The sequence below is a fragment of the Glycine max genome, chromosome 6 (assembly GCF_000004515.6).
Source record: "Glycine max cultivar Williams 82 chromosome 6, Glycine_max_v4.0, whole genome shotgun sequence".
NCBI classification, from domain to species: domain Eukaryota; kingdom Viridiplantae; phylum Streptophyta; class Magnoliopsida; order Fabales; family Fabaceae; genus Glycine; species Glycine max.
In genome coordinates, this window is record NC_038242.2 from 28223603 (window position 1) to 28242350 (window position 18748).

Consider the following 18748-nt stretch of genomic DNA (forward strand, 5'->3'; position numbering starts at 1 on the left):
GTTCAGGATGATGTTGTAGTACCAGAGCCATCTTCTCAGCCTGAGCCTGAGCCATCTGCACCAGTGTTGGACTTGCCTATTTCTTATGATCCACCATCTGCACCAACACTGGACTTGAATGATGCTACACAGGATAATTGACAGGATTAGGATATTTATTTTCTTGCACTTTGAACAGTTTATATTATTTTGTCTTCAGTACATTTTATGTTTATGTTTTAGTTTTTAAACTTCAGTTCATAGTTATATTTTGTTTGGTAGCTTGTATAAAAGCTTGATTGAATAGTTCACTTATATTATTTAGTGGTTGATGTTTGATTTTAGAAATTAGTGTTTGTTGATTGATTTGAATGGATCGATTGTATGATGTGAGTGAATTGGAATGCGTAAATCATATGCTTTGAATGAGTATGCAGTCGTTAGAAGAGAAAGAACATGGAATTAGGATCATGACTGAAAATGTTAGTTGGTTTGTGAGGTTGATTATGAAGGAACATGTTAGCCACAACCCGTTGAGAGTGTGATCTTTAACTATGAGAGAACAACTAGCAGTAAGTAATGGTTTTTGCATGAATCTCTGAATATGGAATGAATGCATGAGTTTGAAGATGATGAAGGCCATGTTTTAATTGAAAGTAGCCACTTAGCCAAAAAGCTTACCTTGCCCCAAATTTGGGGGATTTTATTGGGTGAAAGCTTCCAACGGTAAGAAATAATAGCACACACAGGAGTTAATAAGCACAACAATGCTTAAAAAAAAAACAACATTGTAAGTAGTAAATAAAAATAAAAATGTAAGTTGTTATTCAAGAAAAAGAAAAGCTAAGTGCGGAAAGGCAAGTATTAGAGCTAGAATAAAAAGAAAGAGGTTAATCTATGGATGAATGCTCTCCTAGAACTTAAGTTTTGCATCCTAGAAAAATCATGATTTATTTGCAGCCCAGCCTCATTACAAGCCTAGTAAATGTCCTTTGGATTCAAGTTTGTGTGTTATTGACTGTATGGTATGAGATGAAGTGCAAAGATTGAGACTTATGTTGGTTGTTGATTGATGGATAACCTAAACACTTGTGCTTGAGTGAAACAGTAGCTGTGAGGCTTTGGTTAATGATCCTTCCTTGATATTTGTCATTCCTACTAACTTATCTTAGTTGTGTTTCTTAATAATCATCTTCATGTCTTTGGAAAACTGCATGTCTTGTGAGAAGTTTTTGATGGAAACATTGAGTTCCATTCATGTCTTAATAAACACATTAGTGAAGAACCACTGTGAATTTTTGTCACTTAAGGACAAGTGGTCTGTTCTTTCTTTGCTTGAGGACAAGCAAAACTATAAATTTGGGGGAGTTTGTTAGTTGTCTTTTATGACTAACTTTTGTATAGAAAAGTTTTCCAAAATGTATATAAATCTCCCAATTTATGGTTCTTTTTGGTAGGATTGTAAATAAAATATCTTTGTTTTGATCTCTGCTCAGTAAAAGCCTCTTTACATGGAATTAATGTTAAATTTTCTTTAATTTTAGGCAAAATGGAGCTACTTTGAAGAAGTCCAAAGGAGTCATCACACTAAGCGAGCTCAATGCGCTTAGCGCACATCAATGGCTAAGCCTAGCTCCAGCATGCTTAGTGAGTAAAGGGGAATCTGGAAAGACATTTGCTCTGCAAGCACGCACTTAGCGCGTTATCAGCTCGCTAAGCGAGTCGTCTGTTGCTTTCCAGGCTTAGCACGAGATTGGCACTAAGCTCAAATTCATTTACTCGTGCTAAGGGCGAGAATGGCGTTAAGTGTGACGTCAAGATCAGGAAGCCCTTCTGAAGCCTGATTTGCACAAAATTAAAGGGAGAGCCAGGAGAGTTGAATAGAGAAGTTTTAGACAAGAGAGAGGCCTGAAGAGTGTGAATTTCAGAGAGCATAGAGCAGAGCAAGGGGCGAAGTTTTCATCTTTTAGGGAGATTAGTGAGTGTTTGAGAGATTGTAATATTCCTAGAGGTGGAGGAGACATCCCCACTCCTTTGTAAGCAAGCAATTTCTCTTGATTCCTCTTCTTCAGTGTGAAAGGAGCTTCCTTGCCATGAAAGGCTAAAACCCTAAGTTGGGGATTCTTACTGAGTAGTTGATGTAAACTCTTTTTCATTTCTAATTAAGGTTATTTTATGTGTTCACTGCTTCTACCTATGCTTATTGTATGCATGTTTGTGGCTTGATCACCCATTTGTGTGTGCTGTTAGGGACTTTAGCATTGGGAAATGTACTGTTTCCTTAGAACTTGATAGAGCAGGGACTAAATAACAACATTGCTAGGGATAGTGTGCTGGGTTTTAGTTTTCTTTATCATGCTGTGAGTATAATGCTGTTTAAATTAGGCTAAGTTCAACAAGAGGGATCTGCGAACGAAGTTTGATTTAAATTAGTCCAAACTCTGGAGGAATCAGTGTTTGGTATTTTTGTCCTCAGCATAGAACGCAAGAACATCTTTAATTAGAAAAACATCTTTAATTGCATCAACTTACTCAGTAGGAGGACCCAACGCCTTTAGATATCTATTTTCACACTTACTTGTTCTCGTTTAATTCTTTTACTTAGGATAGAACATACTTTTGCTTTAATTCACAATCATTAATTTATGTTTTCAAATGCCTACTTACTTAACAAAACTTTGCTAAATGAACAAGTTCCCTGTGTTCGATACTCAGTTCATTCTGTTTTAATTATTTTTACTTGGCGACCCAGTGCACTTGCCGGTAAGACCACTCCTATATAAAAACAAGTAATACCAATTTGGAAGAGGGAGTAAACAAGTATTCTAGTCGAACACTCATGTTGCTACTCCCCCTATCTCTAACAATGTGTCCAAAAGAAATGTTCATGCAAAATGTCCAATGTTTTAGTAACTCCAAAATGTCCCATCAACTCACTCATGGAACTCTTAGGCATACACAATCTCTTACCTTTGAATAGGTAACCATCATACCTAAAGTATCCGTTATGAGAAACCTTTGTACATAATTTAAACAAATTGAAGAAGTCATCATCACAAGCATACAACTCCTTTATATGATCAGACACAAGAATCTTAGTTTCAAGCATTGAGAGTAAAGAATACCTCCTAGAAAGGGCATCAGCCACAACATTAGCCTTGCCTTGCTTATGTTTGATCACATAAGGGAATTACTATAGATACTCTACCTATTTGGCATGTGATGTAAGCTCCATTGAAGCTTGTAGGCCTAGGATCTTCTTCATCAATGGATTCCTTTGCTTCTTGGAAGATACATGGCAGCGGAATGGAGAAGGAAGAGAGAGAGGAGACGCCACTTCAAGGAGAAGATGAGTCTAGAAGAAGCTCACCACCATAGGAGGCCAAGGATAAGAGCTTGGAGGTAGAAGGAGATGAATGAAGGGAGAGGAAGAGAAGAGCACGAAATTTTGTGCTCTAAAAGAGCTCTGAAATCTGAAGTTTAATATTCAAATGATCAAAGTTGAAAAAAATGCACACACATGACCTCTATTTATAGCCTAAGTGTCGCACAAAATTGGAGGGAAATTTGAATTTCTATTCAAATTTCACTTGGATTTGAAATTGAATTTGTGGAGCCAAATTTTGGAGCCAAAATTTCACTAATTATGATTAGTAAATTTTAGTTATGGTTCAGCCCACTAATCCAAGATCAAGTCCAAGATTCTCTCCACTAAGTGTGCTTAGGTGTCATGAGGCATGTAAAGCATGAAGGACAAGCACAAAGTGTGACTATATGATGTGGCAATGTGGTGTAGCAAACAAATGCTCACCTCCCCCTCTAAAATTTAATTGGATTAGGCTTCTCCCAATTCAATTAAATTTATTTTCCAACACACACATCAAATGTTCACTTAATGCATGTGAAATTACAAAACTACCCCTAATACAAAAGCTAGTCTAGGGTACCTTACCTTACCTATATTATGGAGCCCTAAATACAAGCCCAAAAAATAATGAAACCTTAATCTAATATGTACAAAGATAAGTGGACTCATACTTAGCCCATGGGCCCTAAATCTACCATAAGGCTGATGAGAACCCTAAGGCCTTCTCTTGCATCTCTGGCCCAATCTTCTTAGATCCTTCTATCTAATGCCCTTGTGGAGTAGGATTGCATCAGCATGTTTCTTATTGAGTTTGTGTAACGACCCGCCTCATGACTACGATATCACTACTCCAAACCGCATAAAGGGCGTCGGCCACAACATTAGCCTTGCCTTGCTTATGTCTGATCACATAAGGGAATTACTATAGATGCTCTACCCATTTGGCATGTTGCTTATTGAGTTTGTGTAACGACCCGCCTTATCGCTATGATATCACCACTCTAAACCACGTAAATTTCAATTTTTAAATGAAAACTCTATTAATTTGTATATATAGTTTTCGTGATGTACATTCACTATACAACACATAATTACTTACATGAATATATATATATATATATATATATATATATATATATATATATATATATGTATATATATATATTATTAACTTAGTACACATCATTCACCACGTCGACTTGGCAATTCCATAAAAGAATCTCACTTCTCGTTAGACTACAAGTATGCGGACAGGTCATAATCAAACTCAAGATTGCTAGTAAGCTGGACAGACAGGCCAAAGAAGTTAGGGAGAGCCAAATATCACAGATAAATTTATAATAAAAAAACTATCTAATTAAGAAGGTCCAATTTCTAAAATAATTTTATGAAAAATCGTTTAAGTATATTTTTTAAATAAAAAATTTTAAAAATGAGGATTTTAAAAACCATCTTAAAAAAGTAAGCTTTTTAAAATGGTTCTTTAAAAAATAATATTAGAATATCTTTTGTTTTAAAAAAATTAAATATTTTAAGAATATTTTTCCAAAAATTATCTTAAAAAATAAACTTTCAAGACGGTTTTATGAAAAATTAATATCTTTTAAAAAAATTGAAAATTTCAAGATGATTTTGTGAGAAACCGTCTCTTAATGTCTTTTTTTTAATTGATTTTAGTCTTTCTAAATTTTTTTGGTTAGTTTTAATTTAAATAATATTTTATAAACATGGTTAAATATTATGTTGAAGACTAAAAGTGATACATTTTCAAATTTGAGAAATTAAAACCAAATAAAAAAATTAGAGAGATAAAAAACAATTCTTACCTTGTATTTAAAATTTGTAATAAACTCAAGTTGTCAAATACTATCATATTATATTATAACTCCACCAAATCTCAACCTTTTAACACATGATTTAGGAAAATGCAAATTGATAAAAAATAATTACTTTAATTTGTATAGCTTCAAAACTAATTAACGTTACCTTTTTCCTCTTTAGCTTTCTTTGCTGCTGCTAATACAACTTCAATCGGATTCGGGGCGAACATAGATCAGTATTTGTATTTTGCTTCAGCAATATGAGCATGAATACCTGTCATATATTTCAGAGTCATTAGATGTAATGAGATTTTTCACTATTTCTTTAAATAAAAAAATTATAATTTCTAAGCAATTGCTTTAAAAGGTCCCTCCTAGTAATATTCTAGCAGCATTAGGCTATCATTTAGTTCATGCTGTTTAGCATTTTTGGTTGTGTTTTTCGGTTTTAATTTTCTCTTATGTACCAAAAAAAAAAAATAAAAGTAAGTTCGTAGAGAAGAAATTGCATTTGATTTTGTATATAAAATTTAAAATATATAACTTGGCTTTTCAATGGTCTTAATTTCTTGTTTATGTTATCTAATTTGTCTGCTGCAGTAGATAATTTTCTTGAAAAACACTCAGATCAAATTGTAGATGGATTTCCTTCAAAATTTAAACATATGCATTGAAATGGATTCAATAATTTGAGCAGATTAAGTTTAATCTAGGCAAATAATCATAAAATAAATAACTAAAATGGTTAATCAACATAAAAGAGTATTTAAACCATATCTAAGTGTTGAAGCCTGAAGGGATCAAGATGCTCTCATGTTAGTTTTGATTAAGATACCAAACATTTATAACAAGATTCTTCATTATTTAAGTAGGGTCCATTAACAAGACATTATCGTGGTACTTGTGAAGAGATCCAAATTTATGTTGTAAGTGAGTCATTTGTCTGGGAGGTGGCTTGCATCATACAACTCGTCTCAATGCTAAACTTGCCAAGTTAAAAGGCAAGCCTCCAAAGTTACACCTTCTCCAAGAGTAACAACCTATACGAAAGTATATATAAAAAATTATGGATAATTAGTAGATATGGATGATGGATCCTTTCCGACCAGCAGAACAATACAACGAGACAGAAAGAAAAATGAGATAATGACAGCGTGGGAAACTCTTTTCTTACTAATGGTAATGTATCCCCCATGCAATTCAAAATTGTGGAATGGTATGCCAACCTCAAAAAATTAGTGTTTAAATGTCATTATAAAATTACACTAATCTAATCAGGCATTCAAATTGAATTCATAATATATACTTAAATTACTAATCCAAAGATCAAGAATAGTGAACACACTTTAAAAAAATAAGTTTATTCTAAATTTACTCCTCCTATTTGTTTCAGCTCACAAATTTGATCTCCTTGTAATTTAATTAATAAATTGAGTCTCTGTTAAATGTAAATGTTTACTATCACATATCATGCTTTGCTTTTATGAGATATTCTTCTATATTTGCATCAGTTGATGGTAAAAATAATTATGAAACAAAAACTAAATTCCAGATCTCAATCGCTGCAGTTAAAACTGATTGAGGCATCGGCCTTCGAATGCACAAGCTGTATTATTCTAATTCTAGGATTATCTATTCAATTGTATAATTTGCAAGCATTGTGTGTGAGATAGGGAGAGAAATTAAAGTTACCGAGATGAAATTGATGACTGCATTGAAGCTTAGACCAGGATCTATCCCCATTATCGGCAACAACCTTGAGGCAAATGGAACACGACACTGAACCGGAAGACTTTCCTCATCCGCCATCTCCGTCATCCTCAACCTTATCATTGTTATTTTTATTATTGTTGTTATTGTTATCCTCTTCTTCATCATTACAGAGACCCATTACAAAAACCCTAAAATGGGAACAAGAGAGAGATGGAAGGAACAATGACGTTTAATTGAAATGGTGTTGTCTGAGTTAGGACATGGATGAGAAAACAAAGGAAAAAAAGGGTGTAATTTGAGATATGAAGTCTTTGGTTTGGTCCGTAGAATGTCCAACAAAAGTAGTGATGGTCAACGTTCGCATTTAACAATCAAGTTCGGAGTTGAAAACTAAAATAATTGGATTGAAAAAAAAATAAAAGACTCAATCGGAAAATTAAATTACAGGAGAATCAAATTCGTGAACTGAGACAAAGAAAATGACTAAATTTACAATTAAGTTAAAAAATATTAGATAGTTCAAGACCAATAAATATCTATAGTCTTAATCAATCTCTACTTGATATATATTTAAAATTTTTAATTTAGAAAAAAAAATTAATATCATTTTGTTACATGTGATATGATGATTAATTAGGAACCTTATAATCCATGACCACCTAATAATATTTATTCGCTGCCATGGGTACTAATAACATTGTAATTTTACATTTAAAAAGGTAACAATTATCCATAAAAATCGCCAACATCTTAGACAAATTTCATTTTTCATCGTTTTGTTCCACAACCTTAGATTATGTGTCCACGGCTGAGATGAACATCACATGTATATTGTATTATTGTATGCTTGTGCACTAGATTTTCTTTTTCTTTTTGGGGCAACTATGGTACTAGTGTTTAAACCTATAATCACATCCAAATTGTCATACTAGCATATTCCTAGTGATTCACTTGTACAGTAGAGCATTAAACTGACAAACATTGCCATGCCATGTATTACCTGTTGGTTCTAGTTGCCTAACTCTTGATTCAGCTTCTTCACACTTCTCTTCTGCAAGTCGAAACTGTGGATACACATATCAAAATGGTGTGCCAAAAAAAGACGTATATATTGAAACAAAATTAATTTTCATTATGAAAAACTTCATGTTATCAGCCTTCAGCCGTATTGCTATTTTTAAAAGACAGCAGCAGTATAGTATTCACATATCAAGCTTATCAACCAAATTTTTGTTTTCTTATAACATATCAAGCTGCATTAAAATTCATATCTCATTAGTAGATTCCTGAAAAGAGGCAGCAGTCATGCACGGCCGAGGCTGTTGAAAATTAAGAAATTCAAGTGCAGTTAAGTTATGAAAGAAGGACTTAAAAGGCATGCATGAACATAATAATTAGATCGAGTGTCCAACATGGACCCGTTTACTACCTCATCTTCAAGCTCACCGGTAGGACGTTGCTGCTGATTGGCATTTTCCCTTACCTTCATACTACCCAGATCAAGTGACAATCTACATGGTCATAAAAAGCACATAGCATTACATATATGATAAGCGTTAGAAAGTAAATTTGGGATCTCAATGTGTTCCCTAACTATTTATGGCATGCATTTTGAACCTATGGTTAGAAAATTACGTGATATGCATGATTCATTAAGGACTATTTACTAGAAAACTTTAACTTCCAAATATTCAATTCCAATCTGATTCACCAAGAATTAAGATGCAAGGTTGTACTTCTAAATGGATTTATAGGAATAAAAATAACAAATTATCACACTAAGATGTCATATTGCCAAATTTGCTTGTTGTGGGATGAATTTGGTCTTCATGTCTGTTTGCTTCCACCAACATGTGCTCATGTATCAAACAATAGCTTGAAAGTGTTATAGACACACACAAAGTTGTTGCTTTACTCTATATTCCACAGTTATGCTAATAACACTATTTACCTTATTCTGAAGATCAGCTAACTGGTCCAGCAAGAACTGAGTCTGCAAAGTAATGTTCCACATAGTGTCAGATAACAAGAATCATAAATAGCTTTTCATAATGGAACTTCAGACTCGTAAATTAGCATATGTAAATTTATGAAGAAAAAAAATTCAATAATGAAAACACATGCAATTTCCTGACAGTTTCATCTTCTTGGCTTATAAAAATGTGTTAGATAATTGAGAAAATTCTGTTGGTGTCCATTTTTACTAACAAAAATTTAAAGAACTTAAAATTTTAATCCTCACCTAGAGTAAAATAGTCCAAAAGTTCTTAAAACTCACGTCACTAAGAGGCTCATTTAAAAGTGATTAAAAATCTAAATTGGATTCTATCACCAAAATATTCTTAACACCAGCAAAATAAAAATTATACTGGCGCAGGTTGCTTTAAATATGCACCGTACATGATAAATGATGAAAAAGACAAAAACACGCAAAGACTCGAAATGACAAATAAAGCAAAATTTTAGATAAAATGAGACATAAACATAACTAAAAATATGCAACCCGTTAAGCACTTCATGTTAGGACTAAAACAAAATTAAAAGTGCATGCATAAAAACTAAAATATCTAGTTTTCAAATATAAAGACAAAACCACAAGATAAAATAAAAGGAGCAAATAAATAAACATGACAGTATCTAAATAATCTATCCAAAAACTTCAAATTAAGTTCCGAATACCCAGGGAGGCAGGGAGCCCACTTTACACGTGCTTCTGCAGTGTATTTTGCATCTGCCAACTTCTTGACTGAAAACCTGCTCAAGCTCTATTATATTCGCACGACCCAAGTCCTACCACACCAAAAACCAGAAATGAAGAAGGAAATCTCAAATTTTTGGTAGATAATTAAAATAAAAATCAACGAATGAACAACTTTTGGTTTATTATAATCATATTTAACAACATTATGACTCAAATTAATCACATTTAAACGTTATTATTATCAACCTAACCAACCACGTTTGCAGGTTTGACCTCCCTGAGGATAATCAGTACTCACATAGCACATATTCACCGAAAATTTGTTCTTTTTTTTTTCATTCATTTTTACCAGTTACCTCTTTTCCTTTCCCAGTCTCCTATATATTATCCTTCCAGCAGCTCTCTGCGACACAATTTCACAAAACCACCACCATGTACTTTTCCGTGTTGTCTACATCAACACCCGCTTCACATCCCCCCACCCCCCCAAAAAAAAACCCTTAAATCACAAATATACTATAGCTAAATAAATTAATTAGATACCTTCGAGCCAAACTAAAGAATGGAGCTGATTCAACGCTAATCGGAAACCTCAATGAGAGACTCCGATCAAATGGAAACTAAAGAGAGAAAAAGTGACGGTGTTGACCATCACACAAAGAGGTTCCGGTATCGAACCCCGGTGGTCAAGTTGTCATGGAAGTTAAATGGATGTTCTTGAAAAAGAGCGATTCTAAGAAGAATCTCAAGGTTGAGACAATAAAGATTGTAAGGGTAGAGGTTGATGAAGAAGGAGGAGTCGGTGTCGTGAAGGAATTGGAGGAGTGGACTGAATAAGGTTACGTTGTTGGGTTCCTCAAACTATGCATTTGAGGGAGGGAAAAGGGAAGTGAGTGTGGTGATGAATGAGAACGGGGTAGAGACCTTTATGTTGCGGATGTCGAGGTCATGGATGCAAGGGTAGCGCTAGGAGAGGAGGGAGGTAGACATGAAAAAGAATTGAAGATGAAAATAAGGATAGTGAGAGAGAGCCAGTAACATTGTATTCTCGCATTCCTTTCAAAAATGGTTTTCTAAAACCGACGTTGTATTCTCGCATTTTACAATGCTTCTTGAAGAAATCGATCTCGTAATGCATTTTCAAAGACGATTTTAATAAAATCGTCTTTTAAAAGTTACAATTATTTACAAAAATATCATCGCTTTACTTACGACATCGATTTTTGTAGAACCATCGTAAAACTAGCTGATCGAGACCGTACCCGAATCAAATAAACATGAAAATGCAGTAACTAGGAAGTGATCCTAGGTCGTTTCCCAACGAGCAGTGACAAGCCAAATGTTCATAATATACTTGCAGTAACAGTAACGATGGGGGGGGGTTTGTTTGTTTTGTGATTAAAGAGCAGAACAAGTAAACTGGAATACGAAACTACTAATATTAAAAACGGGTTGTTTCCTCTGATTCAGAAGCCATTCTCTTATCCTGGGTTATGGAGAATTTGTCCCTAACAGTCAACCACTTAATCCAACCCTATTTCAATTTACTAAGCGAAAATCAACTTAGGGTTTTCAATACGTGATTAGGCACCACATACACCAGTTAGCCCTTCGTCCATTAAGCATGAACGCAAGTTAGGCTCAGAGGCAATTAATCGAACACGAAGCGTGCACTGATTAATATTCACGAATTTGGGATACTGGTGAAGGGAGAACTGCCAGGAAACCACATTACAAGCGAAACCTCAAAGAGAGTTGGGCTTCGTCCTCAAAAGGAAACAACACCAGAAAATCTAGCCTTCCATGGATTCAAACAGAAAACGAAATTGAAACATGAAGCAGAAACGTAAATGAACGGAAACGTAAATGAACAGAAATGTAAAATGGAACAGAAACGTAAATGAGAGTAGAAGAAGAAGCAAGAACGAAATTGTAATTAGAAGCAGAAAACGTAAAATTGCATTACGAACTCAGAAGCATCAAAACAGAAAAACCAAAACCCTAAAACAAAGCTCTGAATAATGAATAGCATAACAGAATAGAATGCCCTGCATGAATCCCAAGGCAACTATTTAAAAAGAGTCACTCAAAGTCACTGGGCCCTATTACAATACTCTGGCCCAAAACGAAATAAACACTGAACAACATAAAATAAAATTGCGAAATTTCCTAATTAGAAATTAACTAAGATAAGCGCTGCTTTATTTGCCCTCTTCAAGTCCACAACCAAAATCCGGATTAAGCCCAATGTTTCATTAATTCCTGAAATTAGATTAAAAATATCAAATTAGCTAAATGAGCCCAAATAATAAAACTGCCTAATTAATTGACAATTAAGACCAATCAATAATTAAAATGATGCAAAAAGGGTTTAGAAAATAGAAGAAAATGATGGCACATCACTAGCGTTGTTGAAAACCATTTTTGTAGTAGTTGAAACAATACTCAAAATCTATTAAAATGGATTTTGACGAATGTTAATATTATTTTATCATACCATGTTATTGATATGAAATATTCATCAATTTTATCGATGATTAATCTTTGTCAGATAATCTAACTAGTCACCTTTTTTTGTGATTTTTTCTCTTAATCACATTTTTTCCATCCACAAGACTCGAACACAAGACCTTACTTAAGGGACTGAATCCACTACTACTCGGATCAACAATTTGATAGTGTACAACTTAAAATTTGGTTTATTTTTCCAAAGTTTATATAATGATGCTTAGATTCATAAATTCAAAGTTAGACTCATACCATCATACATTTGAAACCAAAAATACATTGGAGCCAAAAATGATGAAAAATATAAGAGAAACAAATTAAAAAGAATATATGAATAATAGTAATAAAAAGGAAGAATAGTTTAATATATCTCAAAATTCGAAGTTATGAAATTCTTATATAGTGAAAATTTATCTCATAGACAAAGATTACTTATAAATAACATTTAATTCCTCAAATTAGTTATAACCAAATCAATATATAAAAGAAAGAAAAATAAAATTATAAATGTTTTATTGAGCTTCCATTAATATCTACTAATTTACAAATTGTTACCTTTACAAAAATAATTGTAGTAATTATTTACCGTCATTTCTTATTCGGGTTGTTAGCTTTTAAAAATCAACCATTTAAATTTATGTTTCTTTTAAAAAATTAAATGAATTTAATAGTTATGCAATGTCATATAAAATCTTTATGCTTTCAACCAATAAGATAATATAATTTTAAAATAACTATTATAAAAATTTTACTGCCAAATTATTTTACACATTAATACATTGTTTATTATCTCAAATTAAATTACTAGAAATCAAACACTTAAAATATATATATATATATATATATATATATATATATATATATATATATATATTAAATTATAATTAACAAATAATAATTAAATAAATGTTACAACTAAGATTAACGTGCGTATTTTTGTGTGTATAAGACAAAAATGTTGTTTAGTACGAATGACAAATTTGTACTAAACACATGAATAAGTTGATGGGAAAAATAGGCCAGCACAATAATAAATTCTATAACAGAGTAATAAGCAGCAGAAATAAATTCTCCCGAACTTGTAAGAACCTATGAGGAGCACCAATAAAGTATAGAGCACAAAATAGAAATTAAAGAAAACAGAGGCACAATTTGTTTAACGTGGAAAACTCCTCAATGTAAGGGTAAAAACCACAGGTCTTCCAGACCAAAGAAATAATTCCACTATAATCAATGAAGATACAAGTGAACCTCTAACAAGTGCACTAAAATGTGCTACAAATAGTCAAATCAAAATAAACCCCCAATTGGTACAATAGAGACAAGAAGATAATTAAAACCCCAAAATATAGAGCAGATAATGCAAAACACTTATCTCTCCATATATCTTTTTCTCGATCCAACCAGAGAATTTGAAATATCACGCACATAGAACCTGCTGTCCAAAAATCAGCACGATCCAACGGTGAACGAACCCGTAACTGCAATTTGAAAAACGTTCTCTAGTGGGTATGCGAAAATCACTGATTTTCCCTCTCCTTCTTTCTCTCTCAATGATTAACTATTTTTCCCTCTCAAATAAGTCTCTCTCACTGTATCTCACTCTCTAATTTGACCCCTCTCAATTTAAATAAGTGAGACAAAATGAGTCTTCTCATTTGGGTCTTTACTCCACATAGGAAGGGAGCCCATAAAACCCAACAAATCTCCCCCTCACAACTATGTGGAGGTGACCGCCAAACCGTCGATCTCACAACAAGTTTCAAACTTCCTTCTTAGTAATGCCTTAGTCATCATATCAGAACCATTATCATCAGTATGAATTTTGGCTAACTCCAACAGCTTAGCATCCAAAGCATCTCATATCCAATGATACCTCACATCAATATGCTTAGACCTTGAATGAAAGGTTGAGTTCTTACCAAGATGAATAGCACTCTGACTATCCACAAATAGTAGATATTTATCCTGAACAAAACCAAGCTCCTGTAAGAATTTCTTCACCCATAGCAATGCCTTGCATGCTTCGGTAATGGCAATGAATTCTGCCTCTGTAGTAGACAAAGCTACACGCTTTTGTAGCTTGGACTGCCAAGTCACAGCCCCCATGCAAATTTAATCAAATAATCCGAAGTGGACCTCCTAGAATCAATGTCTCTAGCTATATCTGAGTCTGAGTACCCCACCACAGTAGGATTATCACCACCAAAACAAAGCCTCTTATCAAAAGTACCATGAAGATACCTCAAAATCCATTTCACAGCATTTCAATGCTCTCTGCCTAGGTTTGACAAAAATCTACTGACTGTACCAACAACATGTGCTATATCTGGTCTTGTGCATACCATTGCATACATCAAACTTGCCACCGCAGATGCATAAGGAACCCATTGCATATCTAATTTCTCAGCTTCATTTGATAGACTCCGTTTAGAACTCAGCTTAAAATGAGTAGCAAGAGGAGTGCTCACCACCTTAGCCTTTTCCATCTAGAATCTATGCAACACTCTTTCGATGTAGTATTCTTGTGACAACCACAACTTCTTCTCTTTTATGTCATGCATGATTCTTATACCAAGAATCTGTTTAGCACACTACTACAAAAAGCGGATTCAACATCGGTGTGTTAACATCGGTTGTTAAAAAAACCGATGTTAACATATGCACGGTGGCATAATTGTAAATACCGTGTATACGTTAACATCGATTTTGTGAAAAACTGATGTTAACGAAGTTCATTAACATCGGTTATTGGAGAACCGATGTTAACATTTATTAGTAACATCGGTTTTTAAATAATCGATGTTAACATATGTGTATTAACATCAGGTTTTTAGAAAACCGATGTTAAAGTTTGTTATGTTAACATCAGTTTTCTCCAGAAAACCGATGCTAACCTTAACATCATTTTGTTAACATCGGGTTTTTTTAAAAACCGATGTTGAAGTTATATTTTAAAAAATATGGTGAGCCCTAAGAAGCTGACACTCTGTCTTCTTCTCCATCCAAGCTTTCGCGCTCTCTTCTTCTTCTAATCTCCGTCTAGCGAAACCGTCCCTGTCTGCATCTAAGCATCGTGTTCGTCGCACTCGAGCATCGTCTTCGTCGCACTCGAGCATCGTCACAAGTCTCTGCTTCTTCTCCTTCGCCACCATACCTAGGTATGTTTCGTCTCCTTCGCGTTGTCTTGTCCTTCTCTCTGTCTTTTTCTCCATCTAAGCTTTCTTGCTCTCTTTGTTCTCCATCTACCTTGAAGTTGTATGTTCTCCATCTGACCATCATTTTGTCTAAGGTCGAGCATCGTGTTCGTCGCACTCGAGCATCGTTAGAAGTCTGTGCTTCTTCTCCTTCGCCACCTCACATAGGTATGTTTGGTCTAATCCTATATGAATATTTGATTGCATTCATGTATCACACACTTAGTGAACTAAACATGGCTAGGGTATCTCATATTTAACTCGAGCATCGTGACAACTTTGTGCTTCTTCTCCTTAGTGAAGTTTCCCTTACCCTTATTGTGTTCTTGTAACAATATAAGAGTTATCGCCTATTATTGGAGTTTAATAGTTTCCCTTATCCTTATTGTGTTCTTGTAACAGTTTAAGAGTTTAAGAGTTAACGCCTCCTAGTTCCTAAAACCTTCCTTAAGATTAGAGGACCATTGGTTAAAATGAAGAGTAAAATCCTTGTCCATTGCTTTGATCCACGACCATAGTAGGAATAGGGCATCTTCTAATAGTTTGGTTCCATGAAAAGTTGTATCTTGGAACACCACCTTATTTCTATGGTGCCATATTGTCCAAGTTAAAGCAATCCACCAGCATTTCTAGGTTTTGGACCTGACTCCATCTGCTACCTCCATTCCATGTTGCAGAAAATGGTCCCTATGATTTTGTGGCATTACAGTGATAAGATTAACCCAGGACATTGATTCCCACCATAAAGGGAGGGTTTTGCTACAATTGAAGAACAAGTGTTCAACCCTTAATTGATTAAATTCCAAGCAGCATGGCTAAAAGCTTTTGAGTTCTGCCTTTAATTGTTTTTTTATTCTTCTGTATTTTATACTTTTTTTCTATAGTTCATTTCATCATCATTGTAACTATAGCTGCCCATTATAAAATAGCTTAGACAATCTAGGTCTGCTGCTTCTGAACCTTTTATTTATCCTTGAAGTAGTTTAATTTTTTTTATTTGTGTTCAACTAGTGAAGAGTGAAGACTGAAGTTGTTCTGTCAGACTCATTGATTTTCCTTTCATTTCGACGGAAGCCTAAGCAATACACTGCCACTGAATTGCCAGTAAGAAAAATTGGTCATGAAACACACACACACACACACACAAACCCTAATGACACACACACACACACACGTATGATAGAAACACACAGACACACACTGATGACACACACACACACACACACACACTCATCATACAAAGACACACACACAAGTTTGATAACAAATTTGTTCAATTATACATGCAGAAATTTGTTCAGTTTTGACTTGTTAGCTATGACAAGGTAGCTGGCCTCTTCATAAGGTACTTATCTAAGTTTAACTTAAATTCTACTGCAGTGGTGATGACCTACTAATATTAGTGAAAACAAATTTTCCTACTGTACCTTAGTTAATTTGTTCACAGTTGTAAAAAATGAAATTATTTTAACTTGAGTTATTCGTATTTTAAGTTTTCAAATATGCTTGCATGATTTTTTTTTTTTTTTTGCACTGCAAAAATCTGAAGATGGAAGTCTGTCTCCATTCCATTTAACCAAGACCAAGTGTGGAATAGATACTACCTTATGCACCACTTTTTTAGGAATTTTGAAGAATGACAGTAGGTAGATAGGAAGGGCTGCTAAATCACTTTCTTGATCAAATAAGTTCCTTCTCCATCTAAGGTTCCAATCCCAGCTATCATGATTAAATTCTCCCATATTTGAGATGAGAGAATTTTGCTGCCTACTAATAAGAAAAAGCTGATTATATTTCTGTTCAAGGGTATAATCTTCCCCTAGCCACTTGTCTGTCCAGAATTTGATTGTTTCCCCACATCCCACCTTCCAAGTCAATTGGTGCTTGAAGATATTGTGATCTGACTGGTGAAATATCTTTCTAAGGTCCCTCCACCAATGAGAAAATCCCCTCTTATCTGTATCATGCTGGAACTCAGGCCATCCACCATATTTAGAGATTAGAACTCTTACCCAAAGCTGCTGCTGACCAGATGCAAAAGGCCATATCCATCTACCCATCAAGGCTACATTGAACTTTGAAATATCCTTTATACCCAATCCCCCCTCATTCTTGGGCAGACAAATATCAGCCCATTTCACCCAAGGAATTTTATTATGAGTATTGTCTCCTCCCCATAGAAATTTCCTTTGTAAGGAAATTAATTTTTGGACTATCCTTTGGGGAATCCTGAAAAAGGAAAGAAGATAGATTGGAAGAGCATTGAGAACAGAATTGATAAGTGTGACCTTCCCCCCCATGGATATATCTTTCTGGGCCCATTTGGATAGTTTTGCTTTGAATTTAGTAATGAGAGGCTCCCAAACCATCAGACTGGAAGGATTGGCACCAATGGGAATGCCTAAATAGTGAAAGGGGTAATTCATTTGACTGCAGTTCAGGATATTAGCTGCTGCCAAACCCCCGTTAACTCCACCTCCTATGATCTCGAATTGACTTTTAGCAAAGTTAATCTTCAAGCCAGAAGCCAATTCAAAGCCTCTAAGCAGGGCCTTTATAGCATGAACATTCTGCCAATCAACCTCACCCACAAAAACAGTATCATCAGCATACTGCAGAATATTAACAGGTTCTCTCTTCTTTCCAACTAGATAGCTTCTATAAAGATTTTTGTGAACTGCTTCCCTCATCATACCAGTGAGACCTTCCCCAATTATATTGAAGAGCAAGGGGGCTAAAGGATCTCCTTGACTCAAGCCTCTTGAGGGGTTGAACTCCTTAGATGGGCTACCATTAATCAAAACTGATATGGTTGCTGAATGTAGGCAAGCTGAGATCCATCTTCTCCATTTTTGGCAGAAACCCAATCTAAGCAACATATAATCCAAGAAGGACCACTGAGTCATAGGCCTTTTCAAAATCCACCTTGAAAATCATTGCTGGCTTCTTGCTTCTCATTGCTTCCTCCACCACCTCATTAAGAATCAGGGTCCCATTAAGTATATGTCTTCCTTTAATGAAAGCTGACTGTCTTTCATCAATGAGTTCATCCATAATAGACCTTAATCTATTAGATAAAAGCTTAGCTATGACTTTATACATGCAGCCTATCAAGGATGTGGGTCTGTAATCATTTAGGGACTGTGGGTGAGACTTTTTGGGAATTAAAGCCACAAAGGAAGCATTGGAGCCTCTAGGAAAGCTTTCATGAGCATAGAACTCATCCACGAATCTTCTAAACTCAGGATTCAACACATCCCAGAATTCCTTAATAAAATTGAAGTTAAGGCCATCAGGCCCAGGACACTTATCCCCTCCACAACTCCACATTGCTTGTTTGATCTCTTGGTCAGAGAATGGGACAGTCAACTGTTATGTTTGCCTCTGAGAAATAGATTTGAAGTGAACTCCATCCAAGGTAGGTCTAGAATGCATCTTCTCAATGAATCTATTATGGAAGAAG